Below are 17,772 nucleotides of genomic sequence, written 5' to 3'. Positions count from 1 at the left end.
GTATCACATGTTATGCGCCCATAATTATGTCATATACGAGTATATTATTACAATGATAGTTGTAAACTAAAATTATTCGTTCCCGTATTTCAAGCACAACTTTTATCTTAGCGACCAAATACGTGAAATTACACTTAATAATATTTCCAAAAATTTTAAAGAATAAAAAATTTTCCATTCTCTTGTAAAAACAAAATTTTGTTTTTTTTTTTTGTAATATCAACCAAAATCTCGGTGGCTTACTATTTCTTACACCAACAAAATGTTATCTATTACATTATCAATACATCTCATTTATTTAAAACAAAATCATACGGCCAGCCTATAATTTAAATCTTTGTATATATAATAGAATGCAATAAAGTGCATTAAATCCATTCACTTTTCTTCTATTAAAGTAAATTGTAATTTTCCTTTAAATTTTCTATCCTATATCTAAAGGCTATAATAGGATTTCTTCGTACATATATACATGGGTACAAAATGCATAATATATCGCCGCATATAAGGTAATCTAAATGAATATATGTACATAATTCGTTTTGGAATATATTTTGTTATAATGACCGCAAGATTTATGTATATTATGTCTTCCTCTTTTAAAGTAATGTTTAAAGTACGTAGGCATGATTTTCTTAAATAAAGTTTTAACATTTTTTTTTTCCTTATAATTTACGCTATGCAAATTTTACGAATAAATTGAAAAAAAAAACAACAGAACAAGAAAAAAATAATTTCTTTGAGTATACAAGAATTATGTAATGTTCATTATTAAGCGCCAGTGTAATAAATTACTTAAAAAAAAAAATGAAAAATTTAACTTGATTTTATTAAAGATTTGATTTTAGTGTAAAATAATTTTAAAGATATAGAAAAAAATAATTTTTTTTATCATCAATTTGGCTGTTTGTCACTAAAAATTTTGAGATGAACAATATTATTTATACTCAAAATTTAGTTTCAAATATCACTATTGATCCTAGGCTATACTATTGGTTCTAACTAGATTGTAGATTGTACAGGTGGGGTAATAGTGAACCGCGACCAGCATCCAAGATTGGATCCATGATTATTGTGCCGCCCCCCTCCCCTTTCTAAGTTTTGGTTACGCCCCTATAACATTCTCTCCCAAGTGATGAATTCGACGGAACACAGCTCCTCCGGATTGTGCACATAGTTCTCCAGTATTTCCCTTCTTCTGTGGGCGAAGGCCCCACGATCTTCCAGAAGGTGTTTTTTCTAACTAATTACGACTACTATTAATTCTAGAAATATCTTAGGACATTCTCGTATCTCACTTTTTTATTCACTGAGTGAAAAGAAAATTGTATGTTCATCATTGGAATTTGTCCATAACTGGTGAAATAACAAAAACAGGATTACTTTTAGTATTAATAGGTGGTAGATACTAGATGGAGTCTGTAGTTAACAATAAAAATTACCCAAATCGGAATTAATAGCTCTAATTATAATGAATTTATACTCTGTCTTCTTCCTACTCGTGAATTAAATCAAATTATCTTTACTAGAAATAAATTCGCAATAATTTCTCAAATGCAGAAATAAATAATCTCATAATTTTCGATTAAATTAAATTCAATTCAAATTACGAGTAAATTTTTAACACATTTTGATTAATATTTAAAACAAAAAACAATAAATTTCATTTTAAATTTTGACTTAGAAAAATTGTATTTAATATTTAAGTTGGCGCTAATAAGGCGTATCAAATATGCTTTACATTTATAATTTGATGTCAAAGAAAAATCTTTTAATAAAAAAAAACCAAATTGTTTTTAAAATTAATTATACAAAAATCTTTATTACAGAGAAGGTATTTAAAGGCAACAGTAAGGTAACTTTTATTTAACAAAATATAGTTAATCAAAAAGATTAACCAAAGATCATTTTTAAAATTAAACTGCAAGTACAATATTGGTATTATGCAATTATAGACATACAATTTGTGACTTGGCCTTTGAGAAGTAATTTACAATTTCGTATAAATAAATTTCAAATAAAATGTTTTTTAAAATTTGTTAAAATGTCTTTATATTATTTTAGAAATCTTAAAGATTTGTTTCTGTAGAATAAGCTTAGGTTAAAAACTGGCAGGATTTGCTAAATTTTTTTGTTTTTTTTTACATTTGAACTATGTATCTTAAAATAGTCATACCTTGAAATGTATATGAACACTTAACGGACGGGCCCCGCAGATTTTTGTTTTCCATTCTGACTTCCTAGGACGGGCCACGTAGATTTACGTTTTCGCATGAATTTTTAGTATGTTACATTAGGGGTTTTCTCTTATGCACATTGTTATCTTTTCTTACTATTATTATTTAAAGTACTATCCACCTGTTGTTCCTTCGGCGTAGTTTTGTTTTTAGGAAATATTTTTAAATAATTTTATAACGGTAAACATGGCAAGCAGCAAAGAGTTCTTAGAAAACTTATAGGGAAGTGATATTTGATTTTGAGAAAGTGATGTTTCAAGTGATGAAAGCGAATTTTTATCTCCCAGAAAAATCGTGGGAAAAGGGAAGAGAAAAAATATCCTCAAAAACCGTGCAAAGTCTGCAGCGCATGGAAGAAGGAGCGAAACTAGATATGTTTGTCAATTTTGTCAGGTTCCACTGCATAAATGAGAATGTTTTACAGCATATCACACACTTAAACAATACGTATACTAAGCGTTTTAATAAATACTGTTATAAATATTATTATAAGAAATATATTTAATTTAATAAAATTTTATTGTAGTTACAACGCTTTTAATCCATACATGCATAATTATTAAATTCCCCTGAAAAATTCCCGGAAACTACGAAAGACAGAGCAGGCTCTACCCGTCTTTTAAGTGTTAAGTAGGTGCTTATTGTTGTAGGTGCATTCTGTACTACTAATTTTGCTATTTCCGCAAACGCAAAGGTACGATATTCGGTTTACAAAATATCGAAATTTTAGATGCGAAAATCATTTAGTGAAAATAGCACTACATAGTAAGTCATCTGGATTTAAAAGAGAAAATTAAATGAATATGACGACAATTTATTTTCTGAGTTCTAAACAAAAAATTAAAATCTGAATTTTAAATTCGTTAAGTTCATTAAATAAGATTATGTAAGTTCTAAATTAAATCCAAAATGAGCTTCAATTCCCATTATCCACTAATTATTATATGCATTAAAAACTTAAAATATTAATCTAAAATACAAAAACCATTTGAAAATTTACTATATAATTAAATTAACTAATAATAATGGATTAAATAATTAAATTTTCAAATTAAATTCATTAATTCATACCCATTTAAAAATATAAAAAAAAAAATTTATTTTAAAAATACTTAACAGCTTCCATACTTATAAATTAAAAATTATAAAATTTTCAAATAAATATACAATGTATATGTTTGTATCGGTATACTTGATACTCATATACTCACACATTTTCCGATAATATAATAACATTATAATGCTTGTATTTCATTTAATTCAAATAATGAATTATAAAGGCAAAAAAAAAAAACTGTCCAAAAATATGAAAAGAACGTAAATTAGAAGCTGACCTACATTTTGCCCAACAAAATAATTATTTATTCACAAAATATAGAACGCGAATACTCTGTATGAATATATGCAAAACCAATATTGTGAACCACAGAGAATTAAAACTTTATGCAATACAAATAATATCATCAAAATATCAGGAGGATGAAGTGGAATATTTCATATTCAAATATGCATTTTATATTAATAAAAGTCATTTTTTAAATTGTGTATGTAGGTATATTGAAAAAAAAAAGTTTTTCACTCCTCCTATTGATATGCAAAAATATATATATTTTTTTTTTGCATAATATTTTCCAAATTTTAAATAACTTTAAAGCTTTAATGGGTTTTACGGAATCAATTCCTCGTTCAATTAAATAGGATGACGGTGATTTTAATATTATTAAAAAATTAAATTTCATTCCAGGTTTATTTTAGGAGCTGAGAACTAAAAATTAATGAAGCAGTGGTAGAGGCCAGTTGAGTAAATCATGCATAACTTTTACTTACTAATCCTATTTACTCATTTTTTTTTAATAACTATTTGTTATAGCAAAAATTCCATATAGATATCAAGACATCATGAACGGATACTCGCCGGATAGTTAAACTGCTAGAGCATAATTTGGTTGTGTTACCATATTTTTTGAATTAAACAGATCGTTTTCCAAATTATTGTGTATTTCGTTCTTTTGTGAAATTGTGAGAAAATGCACTTGTTCTACGGGGTATCAAGTTTAATAAAAAACATTAAACTTTTTACTTTAAAAAGAATTCTCATTTAGAATAGGTGAGAAATTGAATTGAAAAAAAATTAATCCTTTGTTTCAAAATTTTTCTACACAGCAAGTGAAAAATTGGGCAAGTACATTAAGAGTTTGCATAATGATTAGTTCGAGATAAATGGTTGCCAAAATTAAATTAAACACTTGACTTAAAATATCTTTAAAAATATTTGGTATGAAAAATATCTCCTAAATCTTAGTCGAATAAAAAGAATTACATTGTTTTGGTGTTAAAAAGTTTTAATTTTACTAGTCTAATATAGTTTTATAATCTAGTCTAGTCAATTTTATAATTAGTGTCTTAGCTAATTTTACCACTAGTGTTATTTTGAGAAGTGTACTGCATAAACGCAACAGATCGATTTAACGAAATTGATTCAACTTTACCGATCAATGAGAGAAACAAATTTGGCTGCTTTATTACAAGTCCTTACTGTCTTTGGTATATCATTAATAATTTTCAGAGTATTCCACAATCATAAAATTATTTTCAAAAACTAATTTAACACATATAAGTTTCTGCTGTAACAAAATTTGGAAGCATGTTGAATTAACGATGTAACTGTCCACCTACTGGAAATTTTAAAATAAAAAAAATACTTAATACTTATATATGTAAGTGTGTCACAAAAAGTTGAACAATGTTATAATTCTACCAACATAATTTAAATTTTAATCACATAGTGTGGTGGAAAAGTTTTATTCCCTGGATTTTAATATCATAACTTGAGTGTCATATTAGTTTCGCTTACATTTGAAAAAGTAGTACAAAAATTTGAGAATAAAAACTTTTAATTGATATTTAAAATTAAATTTCCCCTTTTAATATATTTTTTTTTTTCAATTTATAAATATGATTAAGTGATTTAATAATTAAATTAAAAATTCTATTACAACAAAAAAAAATTTTAACTTTCAACGTTTATCTACCAAGTAGATTTTACATGTTGTAATAACATTGTGTGTGCTTGATGAGATACCAATGTTGTTTAGACTGACCTGCGCTTATAATTGAGACATTTACCCATATTCTTAGTCGCATAACTGGAGATAATGGAATGTTATTGAAAAGTATTTTGATTTCCAGCATAGCAAATTACAAAATTAATTTTATTCAGAAAGTTGCAAACTTTTTGAATAACAACTTATCACGCCAAGTGATGTGACTAATAGAATATGGGAGATTCTCTAACTAATTTCTGTTTGATAATAAGATACTGGCTTGACCAACGTATATTTTAAAAATTAATTGGAAATTTGAATCTTTTAACTCGTAAAACTGAAAGTAAAGTGTTTATGCAACCGAGCAAAAATTCTGGCGATTAAAAAAAATAATAAATATTTTGAAATACTTTGTTGCGATTTTTCACCAAACGGGAAATTACAGGATAAATTGTATTTGTACTAGAGCTCATACTTTCATTTACAATATTGCAATTTAATTTGGGACGTACCTACAATTAAAATTTTCATTTAAAAAATAATATTTTTAATTCAAACCCACATTTAAAGTTATTATTTAAATATTTCTTTTCTAAACATTTTTTAAATTTTTTTAATAAATTCAATAAAATTTGTGCATATTAAATTACTAAATACGGCCAAATAGTCCTCAGCAGTAAGATGAATTTAATTCAAATATCTTTGTGTGTATACATGTAAGAATAAATATTTTACCCCATATCGGAAAAATTAAAGTAAAACAATAAAAAATAAGAACAATAAGTTGAACAAGGATCAACTCAATTTATTATGCATCTTATGTTTAAAGAACAGCAATGTTACAATTTTTGGAACCCTTATCCCCCTACCCCCTCCCCCCTCTCCCACCATTTACAAATTTAATAATTTTTTCCCAACTATTGTGGCATTTTTTTTTTCTCCTGTATTTAACAAATGACACACAAATTTATTTGTCCTTATCGTTCTGTTATTTCGCATTCAAAATAATGTAATAGAAATTTCAGGAAGTAAAAAATGGTGATACCCGAAGCTCCATAATATTTTTTTTTATAATATGCATGGGGACCGTAATAAAAATATTTCAAAAATAACTTTGGTGCTCTTTGAACTAAAAATGAATTTATCTAAGGAAAACTATTAAAATATTTTTATATTTAATAAAATATTTATAAATCGAAAAACTTCAGGTGAATAAAGCGTAAAGAAAACTTTAAAAAAAAAAAAAGGTCTTTTTGTTACAAGGAAAACAAGGAAAAACTTTTTCATTTCTAATGTATAGAAAATGGAAATGAAAAATTTTAAAAAATATTTTTTTAGTACGATAGGTCAAGGATGTGATGTTAAAGTTTTTGTTTTTGAATTTTTAAGTTCTTTACGTTATTTTAGGTTTTTGGTTTTATTTATTTTTTTTTTAACACAATTTTTACATTCAATGTTGATTCTGTGTTGCTTGGGTTTTTTTCTGATTTTTTACCAAAAAAAAAAAAATTATTTTTATTTTTGCAATTTGAAATTCAAGTCATGTTCCGCTTAGATACAAGCCAGTATAAAAATTTTAGATATTTTTTTTTTTTCTTATCAAAGAAAAAGAAGTGTGCATAATAGGTAAGTGATTTCAAGTTTTTGCAATAAATCTTTTCTATGTTTCGGATTTTTTGTTCGGTTTTTGTGTTTTTTCTAAAACATAAACCATGAATTCGGCGTTTTTTTGAAAGAATAAATTGTGAAAAAAATATAAAATGAAATTTGAATAAATTTGTAAAGAAAATCAGTAATAATGGAGAGCAAAAAAAATGAAAGAGAGGAGAGGGGAGAGAACCTAAATAATAAGGACTAAGGAGGAGTTCTACAGTTTCTTTTTGTTACATAATGTTTTATTCAAGTCAAGAACCACAAAAGAAAAAAAGAAAATACGAAATGTAATTTTAATTTAAAAATTATTTTTATGTAACAATGTCAAAAAGTGAATTTGTAAAAAAAAAAAGCACAAAAAAAAAATTTCTTTAAAAAATTTATTTTTATTTTGCATAAAACATGCAAATTTAATAAAATTTTGGATTTTAAGGAATTTGAAAAGAGAAATGGATTTTATAAATTTTAAAAATTCTTTTATAATTGCTTAAAGATTATGCGTATAACAATTTCATTTTTGCAAGATCATCTCGTTTATGAAACATTAATTAGCGTTGTTTTGATATTTTCGATATTATTGCCCTAAATCACATGTTCAAACAATTTGTTCAGTGTTGCGTCTCTTTAGACTTAAACCATTTTAAGATGAACTCAACTTTTTTACAAATTCTCACTATTCTTCGTTCAAAATAAATTTCCAATTTTCACATCTACTATTGAATTGAATAAGCTCTCTTAGAGAGAAAAAAACCTGCACAAATATTGAAGTGGCGTACATAAAATGTATGAGTTGCTTATAAATTGAGCAAAACGATCGAAAATTAACAGATCCGAGGGAACATTTTTTAATGAATCTTTTATAATAATTAAATTTTAAATGTAGCGGCCTTGTTACTTATTTCGTTTATGCCACATTAAAATATTTTGTTAACTTTACAGTTCCCGAAATATAACCAAATTATTTTTAGTGTTGTATGTCAGCAAATCGAACAATTACAAAAGAAAATTGGATCCTTAAAATAACAATTTTAAATATAGTTTTCTCGTACCCTAGCATGAATTTTTTTTTTTTCCCTTTGTTCACTTTTAGAAGGAGCATAGGGCTAGTGCATGATTTCTCATGCACTTGTTTCATAGCGTCATAAGGTTTAACTAGGTAGGTGACTAGCCTGCCGTAGTTTTTTTTTTTTTTTATTTTTTTTTTTTAGCATGAATAGCATGAATAGACATAGCTAAATCGACTCAGAATTCAACGTTGAAAATATGAGTATTCACATATGTTTCTAACACTGCAAAAAGAATCGTAAATTTATGATTGCCTTCGAATGTTCGATCGTACTGCTTTAATAAATGTCTATTCCTTACAGCTTAATTTAAGTTTACAGGTAAGTTTTATAAAGAAATTATCGTATAGGAATGTAAAGATTTCTATTAAAAAATCTATTATTTTTTAGAGACTGGAATACAAAAATTATTGAACTCAATAACAATAGGGCGCTGGGATTAGTCAAAATTTCGTATATTTGAAACACAGGTGCGTTTAATTGTCTAAATTGAACTATTATAAATTATAATTAAATATATATATGTATATACATATATATATATATATATAATATTATTTATTTTATTATAACACCGTTTTACTATTTTCAAAGTCTTAATGTGTGGTACTTATTTTTTATTTTATTTAAAATACACGAATTTAATAGCTTAACCCTTGTGACTTCTTATAATTTTTTATTCAATATTGTTTCGTAAGGGCTCAGGCAGACATGCAATTCTTAATATTTTGAAACTGTTTGATTCAGTTCAAACTAAAAAGATGAACAGTACTTCCAAAACTAAAAATTGCATGTCTCTTTGAACCCTAACTTTACAAATTGAATACATCAATTGTATTATGTGGTATTTATTTCTAGTATTTCTAAAATTAATAATCTTAAAAAAATTTTTCCTGTAGTACTTATTGCATTTAATTGGTTGGTACGAGCTTAATATGTATTTCCACGAGTTAACCGATTTTCATCATCACCTTAGTTAACCGATTTTCATATGATTAACTCATTGCTTATTATAGTTGATGATATCATTTCCATTACAAATTCAATTATATTACTACCTATACAACAAAAGTTATAGATCATAAATAAAAAACATTTATAACATTACTTGGGTTTTATGTTATCGGATTATATGGTTTCAATTTTGGTTTTTCTTGACACGTAAACATATCCGTAAATCTTTCACATTAACTTACGTACGTACGACGTTGCGCGTTTCGTGCAAAAAAAAACCAAAAATTTTCGATCGAATTTTATTGTCAAATAAAAATAAATCATAAAATAAAAATGTAAGAGAAAATAAAAATTATATTAGCAGAAAATGGATGTCATGAGTTTTAAAAAACTTTTTGTTATGTAAGACAAAAACAAATTCTCAAAAATCACATTAAAAATACGAGAAATGTAAGCTCAAATTATAATTTTAATTGAATCATATGGGGTCATAATTTTAGCTTCTGACAAAATACATAATATGATATTTGGAATATATCAAGTTTAATTTTGAACAGGGTTAAAGTCAAGTAAATTTGTTCTATTATGTGTGTTGTATGAATGTACAATAATTAATTTAACAAAAGATTTTTTTATAAAATCTTAGAAGACTTGTGATTAACAGGCAAATAATTAAAAAACATGTTCCAACATTTTGTCATACTTTGTATGAATATGCAATAATTAACGAACAATAATGGTACCCGAAAGCATATACCCGAACCCTATTTACCCGAAACGGTAAGACACCGTTTAAAAATCAAGCAAAGTTTGACGATTCAATTTGACTATGTAATTGGATGAGAAATTCGGTTTACACATCAAGCATTATTTGATCAAATCGGGTAACAAATTTAATTTTTTTATTCATATCGAAATATATCCATAGTATATAGCAAATTGAGTTTGATTTATTTCAAAATTAAAAATTATAATTTAAAATCAAAGGAAAAATAATTTGAATCAACACAAAAGAACATAAGTTAAAATTAAAATCATAGCTTTCATCGAATTTATTTCAAGACACAGATATAGCACATATTATAGTAAAGAAATTGTCATCCATACTAGTAATTTTGAGGCATTTTCAAAAATAAAAACTTCACAATAAACAGCTGATCACTGTGCTCTTAGCGAATAAAATCTGTCCTCGCCATTTTATTTTTTTCATTTCTGTCAAAAAATTTAACATGAATTGGACAAGATTCTATTTTTCTCATACAATTTTGTTTAATTTGATTAAATGTTAGCGTATGAAATTTTCATCGTCAAACTTTACTTGCGATATGTAAACGTAGTCTAACAATCTTGCACTTTGATAACATTTCGCGGCATTGCATATATTATATAATATGGAACCAATTGTATGAAAGCTTTGTATTATATGAAATATGTAAATGTTGTGTATGAAATGAAAAATTTCATGCACATGAAAGGTTAGTTTTCATACAACTCACCGTTTTACAATAAAATAACTTAGAAATATTAGTAAATTTAGGGCAATTTTCTACTTATTATTATAAAATGAATGAAATACGAAAACCTTACCTTAATTTACTTCCAAAAAATAATGCAAAACTTAAAATTAAGACAAATGAAATATTTAAAATTAAACTTATTCTCAATTCATAGGTGAACCCTTGATCTCTCATTAGTATGGAATTTCTCTTTCATTTCCACATTGTTTTACCTATAACAAAATTTCCTGTACAACTAAAGTTACGTTGACAAAATATTTAATTGCACTTTTAATTACACTTATCATTTCAATTGTTTCATTAAAAATCTCCCCGTTGATTATAATTAATTATAGTGGACCTATGAACCTGAATAACTAAAACAAAAAAAGTTTGTAAAAAAAAACAATGCACTTCTTGTATAATTTTAATTAGAATACCACACTGACACGAGCAAAAATGTCTGCCCTGTCTTTAACCTGTCTTTAAAACATAGAACGGTAGTTTTTTCAGAAATTTTTCATTTCGTTTTTCTTTTCTATTTTTAAAAGTAAGAAATTGTTAGATGTAAATTTTTTTTATTTCGTTTAAAATCATAGTTAAAAACAAATTTAATGATGGTCAGTTGATTTTTATAGTTCCAAAATCAACTTCAAGAAAAATTCAAGAGAACCCAAAAAAAACAAAAAAAAAATTGAGAAACAACTCAGTGATTTTTACGATTATTTTCACTAACTCAGTTGGACATCATTAAAATTTAATATCATGTTGAAGATGAAAATGAATCTGTTGATAATGATGAATATCAGCTATTTATTATGATAACGTGTGTATGAAATAAGATACTATGTAGAAGAAAAAGCTTTCACGTGAGATTTTATTGCGATAAAACTAAGTTGACTTATGATTTAAAAATTAATTTACTCTGTTCTTTCTAAGTTTTTTTTCTCGCCCCTTTTTATTTTAAATTTATTTCCCGAAACTATTAATGATTTTAGATTATTGTGATCTAGTGAGAATATTACCGTAAATTTATGTAACCTCAAGGTTCATCATGTTTTAATAGCAAGAATGGAAATTATGACAGAAAATTTTAAAATTTAAATATTTCCGGAATTAAAAGAATAAATTTGCATCAATAACTAATCGGGAAAGTTACGAAAAGGTTGGTAAAATTTTTTAAGATTTTAGTAAAATTTTAAATCTAGTTTTTTTTTTTATTGTTCATTAGAATAGAAAGAAAGTTTTTTTTTTTTAAATACTTACACATACCAAAAATGAAATTAAATACCTTTCTCATTTTCATTTTATTTTTTCTATTTTTTTGAAAAATGTTTAACTGAAGTTAGTCAAATTTATATAAAGAAATGGTATACTTTACATAACTCTACATCTGTAGGACTTATTAGCTTTGGCCAGAAAGTATTCAAACGAAATCATCTTTTAAAGCAAAAATATAGAACAAGAAAAACAACGCATTTTTTTTTACCTTTTTATGAAATTCTTAGAAAAAAAACCCTTAAAAGAAAGAGCAAAGATGATGTAATGATAGGGTCTGTAGTTTTTAGCTTGTTTTCATGCTTATTATTTTCTTTCTTTGAATTAATTTCATTACTGTTGGTTACTTTAATTATTCCACATTTTTGTTGGTTACTTTTACTTACTGTGACTTTAATATTATAGTTATTATGAGCAAGTTTTATGAACTTTATTAAAATTATATTTGTAAAGGTTATATAAATAAAAGTATAACAAAAAATATTTTATTTTTTATAATTTTTTTGGCAAGATGGGCCAAAATTTAAATCAGAACTTTACTAAAAATTTGATAGCTGAAATGTTCATAGTCAGGTTTTGCATTCTAATTTTAAGTAATTTAGTTTACACGGTACATTAAAAAATGTAAATAAGTGCAATTTTTGCAAAATATTTGTATTATTAATCATTTGAAAAGGAAAAAGAAAATATAGGACTACCTCTAATTCATAAATTTTTCATTAGATTTTGTCATTTTAATACCAAAATCGTGAAATATGTTTAAACTGTATTTGTAATTTTCAAAAAAAAACAATGGTATAAATTTTCTCTGTAACATGAAATTTCGCTTTTTTGTTTGAATGCAAGAAAAGAATATAAATATATTCTTCAACACATCACAAAACAATCATCTTACAGAAAGAGTACATCATACTCATTACACACTCATACTTTTCTCATGACATATGAGATGAATCAAGAGTAATGAAATTTAAAACAAATACTTAAGTTATTAAATTTCTTAAATGATTCTCTCTTTAAATAGCTCCAAATGTCTCTCTTTAAATTTTTATTAATTTTTTATGACATTTATATTGCATTTAATCTGACCATTGGAACAGTGGTTATGGAACCGGTCCTTTAACCGAAAGGTCACGGGTACAAACCCCGTGAACCGCTCAGGTCCTATGGCAGACTAATCACCTACCCAGTTAAAACTCTATGACGTAATGATACTAGGGCATGATATCAATCACTAGCCCTATGCTCTTCACTAGGAGTGAAAAAGGCTAAAAAAAAAATATTGCTCTTTACTTCCATTCACAATTCCTATCCTATTGTCGTCTGTTGAGGAATAAAACAGTGTACGAGTATAACATATACAACGCATACCGATCATACACTGTTTTATTTCTCAGTAGACGTTATGTTGTTGTGTTATATATAATTTGATGCAGAAATAATTCATCCCATCTAAATAATTTAAGACCAGCTACATATTAAAAAATGGATACTTTACATAATTTGATTTGATTGTTCCAAAACCCTACACTTCTACTTTTTAGTTTTATGCAATTTTAATATAAAAATTAAATTGGTATATTGAACTTTCCACAATTTTAACAAAATTCTAGTTTTTACTAATTTAAAATTTAGTTTTTTCCAATTTCTGATATTCAGAAGTATGAATAAGCATTGCTGTACAATTAGAAATTTCATCTTAGTCATTACTATTACAAAAAAAACTCCTGAAATTTGTAAGAGCATTTTATTTGTAAATTCAGATTTAAAAAATTTATTTAATTGTAAAACTTTTTATACCCATGTTGCTTATACGATAAAAAAAATAAATAAAAAATTGTACAAAATTAGTAATAAAACAAAAACAGAAATTCCTGAATTATATTGATTATGGTGTCACACTTGATAAATTTAATAGGGCGAAAGAAAACTGACTGACTATTTAAAGTGGACAGCGGCTACTCAATCATTTCCATTAAATTCTTCTTTAAATGATGTGTTTATATAAAAAGAATATTGAAAGTCTAACCACACAGATTAAGATTAACAATAAATTCAATTTTTTGCTGTTTTTCTTTGTTTTTATTTTCACCTTAAATAGTTAAATATGGTAATACAAATATTCAAAATGAAGTATTAGATCTGAAATTTGGATTTCAATAAACAATAAGAAAACGACAAGAATTTTGTTTTATTTTAATGCAAATCAAGTCGAAGATTTGTTGAGTCACTTTGTTTTTTGTAATTTTTTAATTTATTACAAAAACACACAAATTTCTTAGAATAAAATCGAATAAAAACCATAAAAAAATTCTTAATTAAACTGTCAAATAAAATAAAATTTAGTAATTTCAATAAAATAATAAAACGAAAAAATTAATGTAAAAAAAAAATTGAGTGATTTCTTAAATGAGTTTGATTGAATTTTTTAGATAATCTGAAGAGAATAAAAATAAAGATGACAGTGAAATTGGACGATTGTTAACCTAATGATCCGTGTACAGAATGACATTATTATGTTGGTTCAAGTAAGTGCTAGAATTTTAATTAAAAAATTTGCAGAATTTTTACGGAATTTCTGGGAGCCACTGTTGATTAAAGCAGTTCCTTGGCTCTATTCAGAAAGAAACAAAAGAAAAAACTGAGTTATTTCATTTGCAAACATCTTTACATATTGTGTATGTATGTATATATGCGCAAATTGACTATAACTTTAGACCATTTACCGTTAAAAAAACGGAAACACACGATATTATAACAAACCCAAATAAAAATACAGGACCAAAATAACAGTTAAAGATTTACAGGAACTATTCTGGATAATATAGAACAGACCTTAACAAATTTAATAAATATTTCATGGGTGGCTAATTTTCGGACGAATTGAAAAGAGCATACATGGTTCCAATTTATAAACCTGACTTGAAAAAAGAATGCGGGAATTATAGACAAATCCTGGTTTTAAACTCAATATCAAAAATATATGAAAAAGCATTGAGCGTAACAATTCGAAATTTTGTAAAACGAACAATAGGTTTTGAAAACAATCTATATGATTTTTTGGATATTGAAAATAGTGGTACAGGATGGGCGAATATAGCTATGTTGGAACAAAAATCATTAATGCTGTACATGAAGTGCACTATGACAAATTTTGATAAATATTTTTATTCAAAAACATGAACTTCAATTGAAAAAATAATATTCTCAATTTATTTTACTTTTCACACAATAGTTTAGAACTTTAATTTAATATTCCGGTATTAATAAGAAGCTTTATCATTTACCTTTCATAGAACTAACTGTTCTATGTTAATCATAAAGACCTATGTGAATTACACAGGTATCATAAACTGCTTCTATTATTGATAATACTCGTTGCCTCATCTTCATAGCAATAAAATTAATAATTTTTGCAATATTTCGGACAAGTGTTCCATAAGACTTAATATTTCGAAAAGTCTCACTTATTTTCTTCTGTTGGGAACCGTTTGCTCGAGTATATGTTTTACAATTTCAGTTATTAATTTCCTTACCTTATAGAGGTTCAAATACCCTCAAATTTTCAATATATTCAATTTTTTTCCGTTTTTTCTATCGAATATTATTCCTTTATTTCCACAAATTTTCTTAAAGAATCCTTATTCTTTCCTTAAGTTAATTGATTTGGGTGTCAATGAAAAGGTTAAGTTGCCCTATTATGAATTCTTAACTATGACAATTTCTAAATTAAGAATGAGTAAATTTCAGTATAATCTATTAATTACTACGTTAAAAGATTTTTGTTTAAGGGTGACATTTTAATTTTCAGACACAAAAACAAAATTTTCATACACAAAATTTTTTATGTAATTTTTTAACTAATAAACAATTTAATAATTCTAATAAATCATATTAAGTCTAAAATAATTATAGCAAAAAAGTATAATAAAACTATAGGAAATATTTTTAAATTACTTTTAATCAAAAATTTTAAGTGCGGGCAATACAAACTTCACTAATAATTTAATTTAAACCATATTTGTATTTTTATATACTTATAATACAAAATATTAGAAAAGAAAAACCCCATTTATTCAACAAGTGATTAAAATTCAAAGCAATAATTTTTCTTTCGTATATTATAAATTTTCCAACCATACGACCGATTACAAAGCGACCTTATAAACACGCGTACATTTGTGAAAAATTTATTCAAAATGTCAATTCATTTTGTTTTATATTCATAGAAAATGAAAAATTAGAGAGAAAAATAAAAGCGTTTTTTTATGTGAATTTTGTCAGCTAATAATTCTTTAGAAACAAATTTTTTTTTCTTATTTTTGATGGTAGACGGATTATTATTAACTTCTGTTTAATAATAAAAATTCCTTAAGGCTTTAATTATTTCTTTCCCATAAAATTTATTAATATATATTTTTATGTATATAGTAAAGAACTGCACTTTTAAAACCAGTCAAAATATGAAAAAGAAAAGAAAAACCTTTATGCTAATCGAAATGACTAAAGGAATTAAAAAACGGCAAAAGAAATCAACTAAAAAGTCTAATGTGCACGCACGTCTTAACAAAGAGAAAAAAAAATTTATAACTTTCTTAATATATGAGTAACTAAAAAAATTAGTCGTTGATCAGTTGAACTGTAGAGTCTTTGAAATTAAAAGAAAATCAGTTTAATATCTTTCACTGAAGGCTCAACTTCCCAGTAGGAATTTCGATATATGGAAAAAATATTAAAATGCAAAAATAAAATTTTGCTAAACTTTTTATATTTCAAAAAATTAACGTAGACAAGCTGCTATCATAATTTTCTGTCACCTAACTGCCAATTTAATGGTCAATATAAAAGAAAATTTTACAAATTTATGATAAAAGTTGTTCTCCACAAATTCTGTACTTTCCACTCTACATCAGGAGTGTTTAAAAATCAATTAAAACGCATACGACTGGGTCCTGAAAAAATAAAAATTGAATAAGACCAAAGCTTTTAATGACAAAAAAAAAATTTCAACACGTCGCCGTTCAAATAATTTTTGAAGTTTGCATTGAGAAACACAATGAATTAAAAGCTCTTGTAAATTAAATACATTAGTGACTGGAATTCCCGTAATTTGCAATTTGAGAATGGTTCAAATTAATTGGAATCCCGTAATTAGTAACAACGTCAATACGATAATTAATTCTCACGCATTACTGGTATTGTATAAACGAAACGATAACTTTATTACATTTTCCAAAAAAAATTTTTTAGTAAGATTAAAATCAAGAAGGGTCACATGAACCGATATGACGATAACATACGATAAGTAATAAGAACAGCTAAGAAATTTATTCTTTGCATATACGAGTAAAGAAAAAAATAAAAGTTCGAACAAATGGATAAACGTGGGGTACACAAAAGGAACAAAAATTCTTATAACTATAAGAATAAAACAGAAAAAAAAAAAACAAAGAAAATTGTGCAGGATCTATTAAAGACCGTGTGGAAAAGAAAACGTAAATCACATTATAAATCCAGATCACCGTATCCATTCATCCTTATAGTCATTATAAGGCTTTCACTTAGATATGGTCATATGTGTTAAACACGTTCTCTGAATTTTAAAATTTTATTGCGTTTGCTGCTTCGAATATAACAGATTTTTGTGTTTTTTTTCTTCTTCTCATTTTACTTATGAAAATTCTACCATAAATTTTATATATTTTTTTTTCATTTTAGTTCTGAAAAATGCACATACATCATTAAAAACTCGTCTTATTTTACATGCATACATAATTCTTTTTCTATAAAATTGTGATGAATGTATAATTATTTTATGTACTTACATTGCACATATGAAATGTGTATAATACATTCGTACTGTATAATGTACGCGAGACTTTATAGAACCAAGGAACTTTTTTAAATAAGAAAATTGAGGAGAAACTGTGATGTAAATTTCTCGATTTGTTTTAATTGTAAATTTGGTAGCTTTTTAAATTACACATAAGAAATGCATAAGAAGTGGATTTTCAGTGAGTTTTTCATTTAATCTATGGTGATATAG

The sequence above is a fragment of the Condylostylus longicornis genome, unplaced genomic scaffold (genome assembly GCF_029603195.1).
Source record: "Condylostylus longicornis isolate FDR11 unplaced genomic scaffold, ASM2960319v2 ptg000010l, whole genome shotgun sequence".
NCBI classification, from domain to species: Eukaryota; Metazoa; Arthropoda; class Insecta; order Diptera; family Dolichopodidae; genus Condylostylus; species Condylostylus longicornis.
The sequence above is the reverse complement of the archived record's forward strand: the minus strand, read 5'-3'. Positions refer to the sequence as shown.